Source organism: Felis catus, chromosome C1, assembly GCF_018350175.1.
Source record: "Felis catus isolate Fca126 chromosome C1, F.catus_Fca126_mat1.0, whole genome shotgun sequence".
NCBI lineage: Eukaryota > Metazoa > Chordata > Mammalia > Carnivora > Felidae > Felis > Felis catus.
Window position 1 is genome coordinate 75982169 of NC_058375.1, and position 14104 is coordinate 75996272.

The following is a 14104-nucleotide window of genomic DNA, read 5'->3' on the forward strand; positions in this document are numbered from 1 at the left end:
GAGGACCCCCTTTCTCATCTCCCCCAATCCCTCACACCCCTTCCTGCTTTTTCCCTTGAATTCCCTACTCCTCCAGCCCAGAGTCCCCTCACCAACTCCTAGCCTGGGACTTCCCTCCTCCTTCCTGGTTGCCCCTGCTCAGACTGACACCCAGCAGGTACCTTCCCTGTCGTGACCTCAGAACCCTTGCTCAGGAGCGAGGGCAGACCTGGAGGGTCTGGCCCAGTGGCCTGGGGTTCTCCCTTTCCCTGGCACTGGAGGTGTTCTCTGAGAGACCAAAGTAGTTATGGAAGATCCTGAAGGAAGAGTTGCTTCACAACACCATCCCTTCTAGGCTCCACATAAAGAAGCCCAAGCCCAGGGGCGCCTGGGTGGCCCAGTCGGTTGAGAGTCCGACTTCAGCCCAAGTCATGATCTCATGGTCCATGAGTTTGAGCCCTGCGTCGGGCTCTGTGCTGACAGCTCGGAGCCTGGAGCCTGCTTTGGATTCTGTGTCTCCTTCTCTCTCTGCACCTCCCCTGTTCACACTCTGTCTCTATCTCAAAAATAAATAAACATTAAAAAAATTTTCTTTAAGATAAAAAAAAAAAGAAGCCCAAGCCCAGCGTTTGCAGACTTGACATCCCAACTGTTGACACTCACCCATGTACACTGGCTCTCAGCAAGGATTCTGCCTGCTGTCTACAGCTTCATGTAGTGTTGCCTTCCAGATGCCCAATTCCATTCTCCCTGGCTTCTGATCCTAATTGGCGTCTGGAATTTCTGAGCATCCCCTTGCCTCCTTGGTAAGGACCAGTCCAAGACAGCTGTCTTGGGGTTTAACCAGGCTCCTGCATTGCTACATATCACTTTCCCTGGGCACTCTCCCACCCTCCCTCCTGGCGTCCTAAAAAGTGCCAGGCTTCACGAGAAAGGTGGGTCTTAAAGACTGGGTCAGATGCAGAAGGGTGAATAGCAAATGTTGGCAGGTAGTGAGAACAGCAAAAAAATGAGAATGACGAAGACAGGATCTTGGCGAGATGGGGCCTTTGGATCAGTCTTCTGAGGGTCTCATCCTGGGGCCAAACCAGTGCCACTGCCAATGCCGCTATCTAGATTGGGGATACCATAGTGTTCAAAAGAGCCTCCAGGGCAGAGCCATAGAAAATGTCTAACTTGGGCAAATCACAGCTTACATTATTTATACCTCTCTAAGAAAGAAGTTGTAGGTTTTGAAGCCTGCAACCCCGTATGTAATCCTGAATGGTTGGACATTTAAGGGCACTGCTGTTTGATTAGTACCCCAGCCACTTGTAGTAAGGGGCAGATTGTTTGATCCTTCTGTTGTGTGTACTGACAGACAATGTACGAGCTTCTAGGTTTACTGTCGCCATAACCTAGAGAACCATAAGCAGAGCCATCAATCTCTAACTGAGCACATCTTTGAGGATTAGTTGATACCAAGCAAAATGATAAGTCCAAGCGGCTCTAATTCAGCAGGACTAGAAAAGCTGTGGACAGCACATACCCCAGTACAGAGCCCTGAAAAAAGAGCTCAGCGTGTGGCCTGAAGGAAACAGATGGCTTGTGGAGGCTGTATCAGTCAGCTTTCTCTGGGTCATCCCCATGACAAACAGCGCCAGACTCTCAGTAGCTACGACAGCAAAAGTCGATTTCTTGCTCATGTCATAAGTCATCTCATACGAATAGGAGATGGGACCGTCTCCTCCTGTAAGTCCGCATTGCCCGAGGATCAGTCCCCATGCTCATTGGGACTCTGTTCCACAGTTTCTTCATTCCAAGATTCAAGCTGAAGAGGCCGTTCTAATCCAGCACCTTGCCATTTTCAAGGAAGAGGGAAAAGAGAAAAGATGAGAACCCACAGTGACTCTTAAAACTCTTTCTCAGAAGTGGTACCTGTCACTTTCACTTATATTTCATTAGTTCAAACAAGTCATATGGCCAAGTCTGAGGTCACTGGGTGGGAGGTATAATTCTCCTATAGAGAAGGACAGCAGATACTGGGAGCAGTATTGTAGCTAAGAGAAGGATGGACCTTGAACACCAGATCCAGTAGTTGATAGCTATTGTTTAGAAGACCACTACTACTTTCTGAGACAGAAAATGTAACCGGGAAGCTCTATTACAAAGCCACTTTCTTTGCCTGTAAATACGGTCTGGAGGGACACAGAGTGCTGTGTAAGGGCCTCAGCTGGAGCCCATTACCTTAATCCAAGAGTGAGTCAGTGGATTTGGGGTGAAGATTGTGTACAGGGAATGGAGACAAACATTTGGGTAGAATAGTTGTTTTAAAGGAAAAACAGACAAGACCATCCACCCAATTAGAGTTGGGGTTGGAGGAATATAAGTCAAAATGATTTCAATATTTCTCCTAACTAGCTGGGCTGCAAAGCATTGAAACATGTTATTGAGTTGACGGCAGAGGACTTTCTAAAGATTTCTCAGAATCACAGCACGTTGGCTTTCAAGGTCAATATGCAACAGCTACAATGTGCCATAAGGAGCATTGTGGTTGGCCTGAAAACTCTGGGCTTGTTCCTAGGCTAGGCATTTATTAGCTGGGTGGCTGTGGGCAAATTCCTTCACTTCTCTCTGCACCTCAGTTTTTGCATTTGTAAAAATGGAGGTAATGATACATACCTAGCAGAATTGCTTGAGGACTAAATTTCCATGAAAATTATTTACGATGACTTATGAAGTATGATTATCAGAGTCTTGGTTAGAAGTTTCTCCTCAGTCTTAACCACCTGATAATTATATTAATTATATAATGTCTTGGGTTGTTCAGGGCTCTTACCACTTCATTTTGAACACCGTTTACAAGTTTTGTTGTTGCTGTTGTTGATAACCAGGGAGGCCAGCCCGATAATACAAACCATGGATCACAGACTCAAATGTGTAAAGTCACCAGACAGGCCGTTAAAATGTGGGTTGGGTCTGGAAAACGTGAAGCACATTTGTAGGAAATATTAAAACATGGTGGAAAGAAGTATGTCTCTGTTATAGAAAACACAATAGTGTACACAAAACGACAAAGGACAATTGCTCCTCTTTGCCTCAGAACCCGGAACCATAGGAGTGGCTGGGCCACTTGTGACCTGCAGAATGAGAACCAGCTGAAGCGGCAACTTCTCAGCCCTCGCAGGATTTTGCTACACAGGAATTACTCCAGGTTTGCCAGATAGTCCGGTTGTTCAAACTGCTGGAAATCTGGGTAGTTTTGTGACATTTCCCAGTTATTGAATATTGGCATCTAATTAAAATTTTTTCAAGGAAACTCTATGCAGTTACAACACATCCGTAGGCTTTGGGTTTATAGGTTGTCACCCAATTGTTGCACAAAAAGAGAAGAGACTCACGCAGTTAATGCAGAAAACATTACTCATTTCGAAAGTGAGAAAAGAATAGAGATTCAGGGAGAGGAGGCAAACATTAATGAGGAAAGTGGCAAGAGGAACTATTCATTAGTGCACTGGAGATAAACTTCCAGGGGATATCACAGAATCTGAGACGTCTAAGATCTCCTAGTCTCATGTATTTAGATTTAGATATAAATCCAGACACGTGGCCTGGGTTCCCCTTTGGCCGGGGAGCTATGTCTAGGCTGGGCAAAGGCCCAGGAACAGGAAACGGGGCTGCTGTCTCCTCCGTGCGTCTGCAGCGCCCAAGAAGTGGCTTGCATTAGGGCAACACTGCCTTTTAGTTCCATGATTCCAACCTCTCGGGCTCACCTTTACTTTCCAATCATCTCTAGACCACACTGTTTTGGAGAACTGTTGGATGAAGTTTCAGACAGTACCCAGACATATTACTCTTTCAACCCCAGAATGCTAAGATTTCACCCATGAGTAAGAAAACCCCACAGCTGGCTTGTCTCCCTGTCCTCGGCATTCCTCTCCTCGGCTCAAGCACTGCTCAGCCTCAGCTTGACATTTAAGGTTTCTGGTTGTGCTCGTCTTCTCTTCCCAAGGAAGACAGCTTTCAGGAGACAACCTAACAGAGTGAGTTCCGTGTGGATTTTTAAACATTCAACTCACCATTTGGAAACAGCCATTTCTCCTCCTTCCTCTTTTCAAAGGGCCACACAAATCAGTTTGCTTTGGGAGCCGGTTTTGTTTTGTTTTAAAGTATTGCCCAATTCCTTTTTACGGTGCTTTTCCTCCGGATTTTTGTGTCATTTCAACTTTCAAATGGCAAAGTTATAATTAAGAGTCCCGCTTGCTATTTTATGTCCCATCTAGGTTCCTCCACTTCATTTAAACCTTTTCTTTTAGCCAGATTGGAGTTCATAACAACTTTACTACACAGTAAGATAGTCTTAAGGTTAAGTAGTAAGTTACGAGGAAGTGAATGTATCATTCGTCCTTACTTATTCTTTTCAATTGTTGTGTTATGTTGCTTACATATTTTCATTAATAAGAATATGATTGACAACTTTGGAATTCTTATTTCGCAATTTTGTTTGTCAGCTCAGGGCAGATTGTTTTCCTTTTCCCTTTTTGCTAGGAGACTAGAAAAAAAGGTAATATTTTCCATTAAGTTTTTCTTTTGCCACACAAGCTCCTAGGTGCCAGGTGCTATTTTAGTAAAAGGTCCAGATTTGGAGACTGAATAAACATTAAAAAAAATTTAAAAAAAAAAAAGAGAAAAAAAAGAGGAAAATAATAAAGGTGAGAGGAATGGGTAGGCATGAAATTTCAGTCTAGATACGGTTGTCAGGGTATGCTTCCCTGAGTAAGTGATGTTGGGAGGGAGGGATACAGATTGTGCAAGGACCTTGTAAGCCACTGTAAGGACTAAGCCTTTACTCTGGATGAAAAACGGAGCTATCACAGGGTTTGGGCAAAGGAATGAGTTGATTAGTCTTATGTGTTAAAAGGCTCACTTTGGCTGCTGTTGAGAACCAATTGTGGGGAGGGATGGGGCATGAGTGGAAGCACATAGACTAGTTAAGTGGCTTATGAGTTAATACAGGAGAGAGATGATGGTGGATGGAACCAAGGCGTAACAATATGTTGCATGTTTGGAAGGATTTCTGGACAGTTTCAACATAAGTTATGAGAGAAAGACAGAAGAGCCAAGGATGACCGACTCCAAGGCTTTTAACCCAAGTAATTGGAAGGACAGAGCTGCCATTTACTGAAAGGGAGAAAGCTGTGTGGGTTGCACAGGTTTTGGGGGGAAATCAGGAGTTTGGTTTGGAAATTGTTAAGGTTGGGATATCTGTTAGAAGTCTAAGTGCGAAAACCAAAAAAGTAGCTCGAAATGCAAATGGGGGGGGCACCTGGGTAGCTCAGTTGGTTCAGTGTTGGGCTCTGTACTCAGCTTGGAGGCTGTTTGAGATTCTCTCTCTCTCTCTCTCTCTCTCTCTCTCTCTGCCCCTCCCCCACTCACACTGGCACACTCTCTCTCTCTCTCAAAATAAATAAACATTTAAAAATTTTTAAGAAATGCAAATTGGATCTCAGGAGAGAGAAATATGCTGGAGACACATATGTGGGGTTGTTGGCCGTAGAAAGGGAACTCAAAGCCATAAGAGTGGATCATCTCCTTGGAGGGAGTGAGTGTGGTGTCCTGGAAGTCCAGACAAGGTAGTTTACCAAAGAGGAAGGAGCAGTCTAATGCAGCTGAGAGGTCAGTTAAGGATTCGCTGCTATATTTAGTGGAGTAGAAGTTGTCGGTTATCTTGGTCAGATCAGTTTCTGTGATGCTTTGGGAGTAAAACCCTAATTAGATTGAGTGGAAAAGATAATGGGAAGAAAGGAATTGGAAACAATATGTTTAGATGCAACGGAGAGATGAGAAATGGAGCAGGGATAGTAGGGTCAAGAGACAGTTTATTCCTTAAGATGGAAGAAATAATATTTTTAAAAAATGTCAGACGCCTGGGTGGCTCAGTCGGCTAAGCCTCCAACTTCAGCTCAGGTCATAGTTTGAAGGTTCGTGGGTTCAAGCATCGCATCGGGCTCTCTACTGTCAGTGTGGAGCAGGCTTCTGATCTTCTGTCCCCTTCTCTGTCCCTCCCCTGATCTCTCTCTCAAAAATAAATAAACGTTAAAAAAAATTAAAATTAAAAAATGTTGATGGCAATAGTCCAGCAGAGAGGGGTAAATTAGTAATATAGGAGACTTGCTGGAATTATCATTTGAGATGGGGTTCAAGAGCGGAAAAACTGGCTTTCGCTAAGAACATGAAGAGTCCAAGGGGCGCCTGGGTGGCGCAGTCGGTTAAGCGTCCGACTTCAGCCAGGTCACGATCTCGCGGTCCGTGAGTCCGAGCCCCGCGTCAGGCTCTGGGCTGATGGCTCAGAAGACTGGAGCCTGTTTCCGACTCTGTGTCTCCCTCTCTCTCTGCCCCTCCCCCGTTCATGCTCTGTCTCTCTCTGTCCCAAAAATAAATAAACGTTGAAAAAAAAAAATTAAAAAAAAAAAAAAAAGAACATGAAGAGTCCATCCCTAGTGGTGGCTGGCAGGAAAGCAGAAGATATGGGTACCAATCCTCACCTAGTTGAATTTGGTGTTTTTTTAAATGCTTCAAAAAAAATTTTCCCCAGTGAAGAAAACACAGTCTAGGGCTACCAAAGAGCACTGGTGTGCCTAGATAGGCAACCCTAGTTTTTTTTCACTCTATGAATCTATCTTAGAAGGGATAGGTCCACTTCTCCTCATTGTGGGTAAGACATGTACCCTTAGTTTTTCTAGTTTCGATTTCACTGTCTTATTTCTAATTATAACAGCCTGGCAAATTCCCTTCCTCTTTGGACCTCGTATTATGTCAATTCTTACGGAGAGTTACCCCACACACCCACCCAGTTCTGTTCCTCCACCCCTCACTGTTCTCCTTCCTTGACCTGCTCATTTCTAATCTAGTCTCCAGCATTTCAATTTCCTCAGCTGTGAGGAAAGAGGACAATTTGCTTTCTACCTCCTAGGTTGAGAGTTTAAATAAGTCTATGTGAAATGGGTTTAACCCATGTAAAATAATAAAAAGAAGAGGAAAAGTGGAAGTGGGACAGAAGAAGAGGAGACTACTGAGTGTCCATTTGCTTTGACTGAGCCCCTACTCTACCATTTCAAAGCACAATATGCATATGAGCTCCCCCACATTGCCCACTGTGTTAGCTGTAGAGTTTATAGTCACAATAGATTTGGAAATCGGGTCACATTTATAATAAATGGACACACTTATAATAGGTAACATTTACTGAGCAATGCCTATGTTCTAAGGCACTTAGCTAAGCCCTTTCCACATGTCATTTAGTCCTGGGCCTCACAATAACTTGAGGTATGTATCTTCCTCCCCATTTCAGAAACCAAGAGAGATGAGAGAAAAAGAGGCTCAAATAATGTGCAATTTTGTATCCCTTCCACTCTTTGGCATTACTGCCACTTTCCAAGCAAATATAATCTATATTTATTTATGTGTGGTTATGCAGGTGTATCCAGATTTAGCCCTGTGCCCCACGGCTCTTCTTCATGTTACAAGGAATTCATCATGCTATTATATTCATAAGCTACCCCAGTGTATTTAGGATCAATTTATAAAACTTGACTCCCGTACAATATTTCAACAACATGTTTACAGATTATCGGAATTCATATTGCTTACCACATGTTGGGCATTCTGCTAGGTGATAAAAAGGGGAACAATGCAAACTCGCTCCTCCCAGGAGCTCAGATGCTTCTCCATAGGAAAGTCAATTATTCATTCATTCATTCGGTATTACTGAGTGCCTCAGGGCCATGCCAAACACTATAGTTTAGGTAAGCACAAATCAACCTAGAATTACAATACTTGCTAAAAACAGATGCTCAGGTAATAATGTATAATGGCCTTTATCTTAAAAGGCCCTTTTAGACAATATGGTAAGTGCTTACCTCTAGAGTCACTTAAAGGCTGCATAAACTTGAGCTAATTTCATAACCTCCTCAGGCCTTTGCTTCCAGTCTTAAAAAATGAGGCTAGGAATAGTATCTATCTCCTAGGGTTGCTGTGAGGACTAAGCAAACATATGTACAGTACTTAGGGCAGTGCCTGGCCCATCATAAGCACTAGACTTGTTGTTGTTATTAGTGAGATACAGATTTACCATGTGCCTGAACGGCTACCGGATTCCTGGCTGTAACAACTCAGCAAAGGATAGTAACTGCTCTGTAAGTTCTTGTTGAACAGAACTTCTTGAAGTCTGTTTCCCCCACCTCATCCCTGTAGACATGCCTAGAGTAGCCCCAGGTTCCTTTTCTGTCACATTCCTTAACTTTGAATCCAATGTTACATCAATTATTGTCCTTCGTCTCCTTCCCATTTGTTTTCCTTGGGGAATAAAGGAAGCTGACATCCTTTTACATCCCGGACCATCACAGTGATTTTTCATTGTTTGTTATTGGGAGAGTTCTTACCAATTTTACCTTTAAAAATGTTTTTATTATTTTTCTTGTTATCTAAGTAATATGTGCTCAACATAAAAACAATGCAAACGCACAGAACTTTGTAAGAGACAGCGAGTGGCCGTCGTGATCCCACAGCCAGAGATAACCACTGCTAACTGCTTGTTACACATGCTTCCAGATTTCCACTAAGCATACATTTAATAGCATGTATGGTTAGAGACAAGAAAAAATGCAAATAAAAATGAGATCATAGCATCCATACTGTTCTGCACTTTGCTTTTTTCACTTATAGATTTTGAATGTTCTTCCATGTACAAATAGATCTATCTTTTTTATATTAGTGGCTACTTGGTTTCCTTTTACAGATCTAGTATAGTTTGCTTAAAGTTTCCTACTGGCTTGTTAGACTTGTACACCATTACCTGTTTTTGTTATTACAGACAATGCAATAAACACCTGTACATTATTTTTAGACACATGTATAAATATTTCTGAAATATATATTTTTTGCATATGTAAGCCTGAAGTATAAACTCCTAGAGGTGGACTTATCTGGTCAAAAAGAACACACATACGTATTTTTTCCAAAATTGCCAAATTGCCCTCCAAAAGGATTTACCCAATTTGTACTCATAAGTGTATGTGAATGCCTGCTTCTCCACATTTAACTGTGTTCTAAGTATTACTTTTTTTTTCTTAGTTTATACCAATCTTGAAATCCTATTTCTCTCAAATCTCAAACCATAGTTTAAAGCCCCAGGAAGATCAAAACATGGAACAAAGTGTTTTTACAAACAGCAAAACATTCCAAACCCGTTACAATAGTGGGGTGTTTTCAATCAAACTATTACACCACTAGATGTTAACAGTTTTAAAACTGTTCTAACGTCCAGAAGAGCAAATCTGGTTCTGTGATTAAATCGCTTAGGGCACAGCCCCTGCCCACATACCTCCTTCTCAGCTGGGTGTGTGGAATAGGAGAGGCTGCTGGTATGAGGGACAGGGCAAGGAAAGTGAGAAAGCAAGAGAAGGTCACAAGGGTTCAAAATCTAGTGTCATGTGGCAATTCATCTAGGACAGTCCCTTGAGTGTGCTCTGGACCTCTGTTCATGCTCCTCCCTGCCACGGCTGGTCTTCTTCGCTTCCAGGGCCTGATCAACAAGGGCTCCCTTTCCAGGGTCGGTTCTAATCACCCTCTTCTCTCGGAAGCCTTTCCTGAAACCTAGAAAACCACTCTTTCTAAGGCCTGCCTATATCCTATATCTAAACACACACCCACCCAAGTACCTGTCACATTTTGTGCCACATGTTTACAAAAAACATGGGGACGCGGAGTTAATGGTGACTGAACATTCACTGACATGGAGAGACCTTAACAGAGATGAGACTTTCCGTTGTTCACAGAAATGGGTGGATTCAGATAAAAGGAGATACTGAAGTATTGGGCTGAAGCCACTTGTTATAAAGCACCAATTCCAAACATCCCTCCTGGCTTTACTTGTTTATCCCTGCTTCTCCCCACGAGAAACAGGGGAAACACATTTCAATCTTACAACAAAAACAAGAGGGAAAACTATCAGGCTGGGGAACAGAGGACAGCCTTAGCAGGCCAGTCCTTAGCAGAGGGCAGCCGTTCACCTGCCTGCTTCAGGCACAAGATAAGTTTGGTAAAAAGGAATGGGGAAAAGAGAGTAGACTCGGATTAAAACAAGAACCGACTCTCCAATATATCTTTAATAGCAGAGACGGAACAAATGAAGTCGAGAAGCTATTCGTGCCAAGATAAAGTTGTGAGCGCCCCGAATCCGAGGCAAGTACTTAGCTCCTTAGACTAGAGCCTGCTTAAACGACTTTTACGCCAGTTCCCCCCTACCATGTCACTGCATTTCTCCCCATGTCTTAATATCAGAGTTTTAGTCAAAAGGACAGACCCAGGAAGGGCGAAGGTTGCTGACCTTGCCCCGCTCCCTCCAGGCGACAGCGTCTGCCTGGCTCCGCGCCCTGCTCAGGTAGGCGTTTGACAGGTAAGTCTTCAGGCGACAGCGATCTTCCCCGCCCCATGCACCTGTTCGGCGGCCAGCAGCCTCCCGCCACCAATCCCCGACCCTGGGCCACCTAACTGGCCGCTAGCCCCCTCCGGTGAGCTCGGCGCGCTGCGGAAGCGCCCCGACCCTCCGCGGGCGCGGCAGGGCGGCCAGGGGAAAGTGCTCGCCGTCACATGGAGGCCCCGGCCCGCCCCATTGGCTGTGGCCGAGCCAGTCGCGGCGCTCGCTGGCTGCGGTTGGTCCCGGAGCTGCAGCGCCTGCACGGGCCCGGAGTCCATGTTACGCTTTGTCTAATTCCCCCCGTTACAGAGTCATGTGCTGCTGCTCCCGTCGTCGCCGCTGCCGCCGCCCGTGGTGCCCCGGCTCCTCCGCCGCGCTTCGAGGTGGCAGCCGCGGGCGGGGCCTCGGGAGCAGGGTCCAGGGCGCCGCGCGCCTTCGCCGCCCCGGCGCGTCCCGGTGCAGCCGCCGCCCGCCGCAGGTGATGCCGCCACCTCCCGCCTCAGCATAAGCCGTGGCTCGGCGGCCAAGCTGCCCCGACTGCCCCCCAAGGTTAGTGGTAGCCTCGCCGGGGCCGGGGCCGCGCAGGTGGGAGCCGCCCCGGAGCCGAAGCGCGCGCCCCCGGCGCAGGCGTCCTGCCCCGCGGCCGGGAACTGGCAGCGAGGGGCAGGGGCAGGGGCAGGGGCGGAGGTGGGGGGGAGGGGGCGCGGGCGGCGCGCGGGGCCGCGCTGGGTTCCCGTCTGCGACCGCCCGGGCCCGGAAGATTGCGCCGCTCTGGGCAACTGGAGCGGCGGGCGCCGCCGAAGCCTCGGCCGCCGGCGGTGGGCCCTGAGAGAGGAGAGTGTGGACTGCCTCCCTCCAGCTCCCCCTCGCGCGCGCTCCCTCCCCTCGCCCCCGTCCGCGCAGTCGGGAGGGCGGGGAGTCCCGGTTTCGGCTCCGCTGATTCCTCCCGGAGGTGGGTGTTTGGTGTCTGGCCTTGCTGGCCGGGAGCCCAGAAGGTGAGCCCTTTAACTTCTCGTGAAACGCCTCCCCCTCGCCTGCTTCCCGCGCCGGGTGGGCTGGGCGGGGAATGAGGGCCGCGCCCCGCCCCCCGCGCCGGAGGGAGGGAGCCGGGGGCCCGCAGGTGCACCCTGCCCGCCGCGGGCCATCTCCGGGTTGGGTACCGGTATAATCCGCTTCTAGCTTGTTTGAAGGCGTGGGCACTTGGGAACTGGACTTCTGCTCGAATCCTGGCCAGGGGCTTGGGAAGGAGGATTGGGGGAAGTTGCTTACTGGAGGGTTGATAGAGGCCTTCCTCCTAATGTCCCCCCTCATTTGGGGTCTCCCGTGGGGATAAACAAATTAGGCTTTTGGTTTTTTTGGAGGGCTGGTTTTTTTTTTTGTTTGTTTGTTTTGTTTTGTTTTGTTTTGTTTTCTGTGTTGTGTTTCTTAAAAAGCCAGCCGCAGTGAAGGAGAGCTGCCGCAGGTCGAGGGAGGAGAGGTAGGTCCCTGCTGGAGAGGAAGAGGTGGGATTTGCGGTCCCAATGGGTACGCAGCTGGGGGTTGTGTGGCAGAAGGTGGGGAGGTGAGGCTTCAGGACAGAAACAACGCAAAGGTGTGAGGGAGCGAGCGCTCAAGAGGTAGGCCGAGAGATGGGGAATAGTACTGGGGAGTCCTAGCCAATCGTGGGGCCCAACTTGAGCTACTTGGGCTCATACATGGCTCCTTCTGCTTTGCAAATTTCCTCCTTTTTCTTCCCTTGAATTTCAAAAATATTTCTTGTTGGGCAAATCTGTGAGGATATATTTTGAAAGATAACTGAGTAAAAAGAGAGCAGGCTTCTGGAAACTTTCCTGAGCTTTGAAAATAAAATTCCATTCAGGCCGCTCTTATTGAGCACCTATTTTGTGTTCCGTGCTGGACTTTGGAAGAGTCTGGACAGGCGAGGAGTTGCTGTCTGCAGTAATGGTGACGGCTGTTTGCCTCATAAACAACCAAAGGGCACTTCCAAGTGCCAAGAATGACAGTGATTCAGACCTTCCCACCAAAGCTTCTGGGACCCCCCCCCCCCCACCCGCTGCTCTTTACAGACCTGTGGGAAGAATCCATGGCTAGTAAAGGAGGTCCGTAGACAGCATTTCATTTTACTGTCCATAAATACCGGCCAAACCCCTGCCATCAGCTAGGAAAGGGTCAGAGTTGTCACTTCTCTTGTATTCCACATCAGTTGATTAAAATCCTGTTAAAGTGCAAAAGCAAGAGAGGAAAGATCCTGAGATGAGTTAAAATAAGGATCCAGCACAGTTGATTTGGAGTGTTTGGTCTCCGTAGGTTATTTAGGGAGTCTCCTGTAAAATGATTAGGTAATCCGCGGAGCTGAAAGAAAATGCAAATCTTGAATTGGCATGGTTTACTTACATATTTGAACATTTTATCTTAGGTTTGTCTCGTTTTTATTGACGGTGTGTGAGTGTGTACTTTGTTGATTAAAACTCAACACGTTAGAAGTTTGCAGAGGAAAGTGTCCTTAGGTGACCCAGTCCCCCAGTCTCTTCTGTTACCACGTTGAGTAGTGTATGATGCAACAGTTAAAGTATTGAGCCATATTCGTATCTTTTTCTCCTTGCCAAGGTTTACAGAATTCAAAAACTTGATCAACACTTTGCCGTTTTCCCTTCACTTCTATACTGTGATGAGCTTTTTAAAATTAATTTCACAAAATGTTGATGTGTTTGTCATGTCCTGGTAGCTAAACTGTTCTGGTAGCTGTATGATGGAAGTTAGACTTGGTTCAATCTCAGTAACACAGGTAAATTGGCACTATCTGTGAAGAAGTCAAAAGTTTTGTTCAAACTGTGTACTCGTGATCACACATGCTCTTGAAATGGTAGTTGGTAAGGGATTTCACGTACTTTTCATACATAATTGGAGCTGATACTTGACATGCTAAGAAACACCAGTCACTTTATTGAGTGCCGGCAGCAAGCGGAAAACCAGAGTGGGTGTTGTGGTTCCCTAACAAGGAAGGAGAAGATTCTTGCACAAATAGAGGGCAGGTAAGACAGATACAAGTGAGGACACCACCAGCAGCAAAGGATTGCATTTTTTAGGAGGTCAAGGAATACTGAAATGGAAAGGGTGTTTGGAGCCAGATAAAAGTATTGTGTGCCTTGGGGAAGGGGGAAGGAGCATGTTTTAGGGGAAGCAGTGAGCTTTGTCCCAAGTCAAATATAGTAAATAGGTTTGCCTGGCTGGAGCAGAGAACAAGACTGATGGAGTTAGGGGAGATCTAGTTAGTGGAAAACACAGGTCAGTGATGCTAATCATTTGCCTCAAGAAGAGTGGTTCTCAACAAGGGGTGACTTTGCCTCCCAGCAAACATTTGGCAATGTCTGGAAACTTTTTTTTTTTTTTTTTTTTGTCATAGCCGGGAGGCAGGTGCTACTGACATCTAGTGGAAAGAGGCCAGGGATCCTGCTGCACATCCATCCTGCAATGCTCAGGACAGCCCCCACAACAAAGAACTATCCTAGCTGAAATGTCAGTAGTGCCAGGGTTGAGAAACCCTGCTCGAGACAGCAAACGTTAAGGTCACCGTGAAGGAAAGTTACATCTCAGAATGGGCCTTGAAGGAGGTGGTTCTTGACCGGTGAGCGAGGACGTCAAGATTGGGAAGCCAATCTAGGAGACCTG

The 14104-nt window shown here is 46.4% G+C and overlaps 1 protein-coding gene across 4 annotated transcripts in view; it reads left to right on the top strand.

Annotated features, from left to right (window-relative positions):
- The first annotated feature begins 10851 nt into the window (after positions 1–10851).
- The window catches only part of LRRC8D (leucine rich repeat containing 8 VRAC subunit D), a 121255-nt gene continuing 118002 nt past the window's right edge, over positions 10852–14104 (top strand). For 2 of the 4 annotated variants that reach the window (XM_045036150.1, XM_023258892.2), the window contains exon 1: positions 10852–10984. The gene's annotated coding sequence lies outside the window, so the exon portion shown is untranslated. Of the gene's footprint in view, positions 10985–11308; positions 11431–11592; positions 11913–14104 lie in introns of those variants that run through there. The other 2 variants (XM_045036148.1, XM_019837396.3) reach the window with 2 other exon arrangements.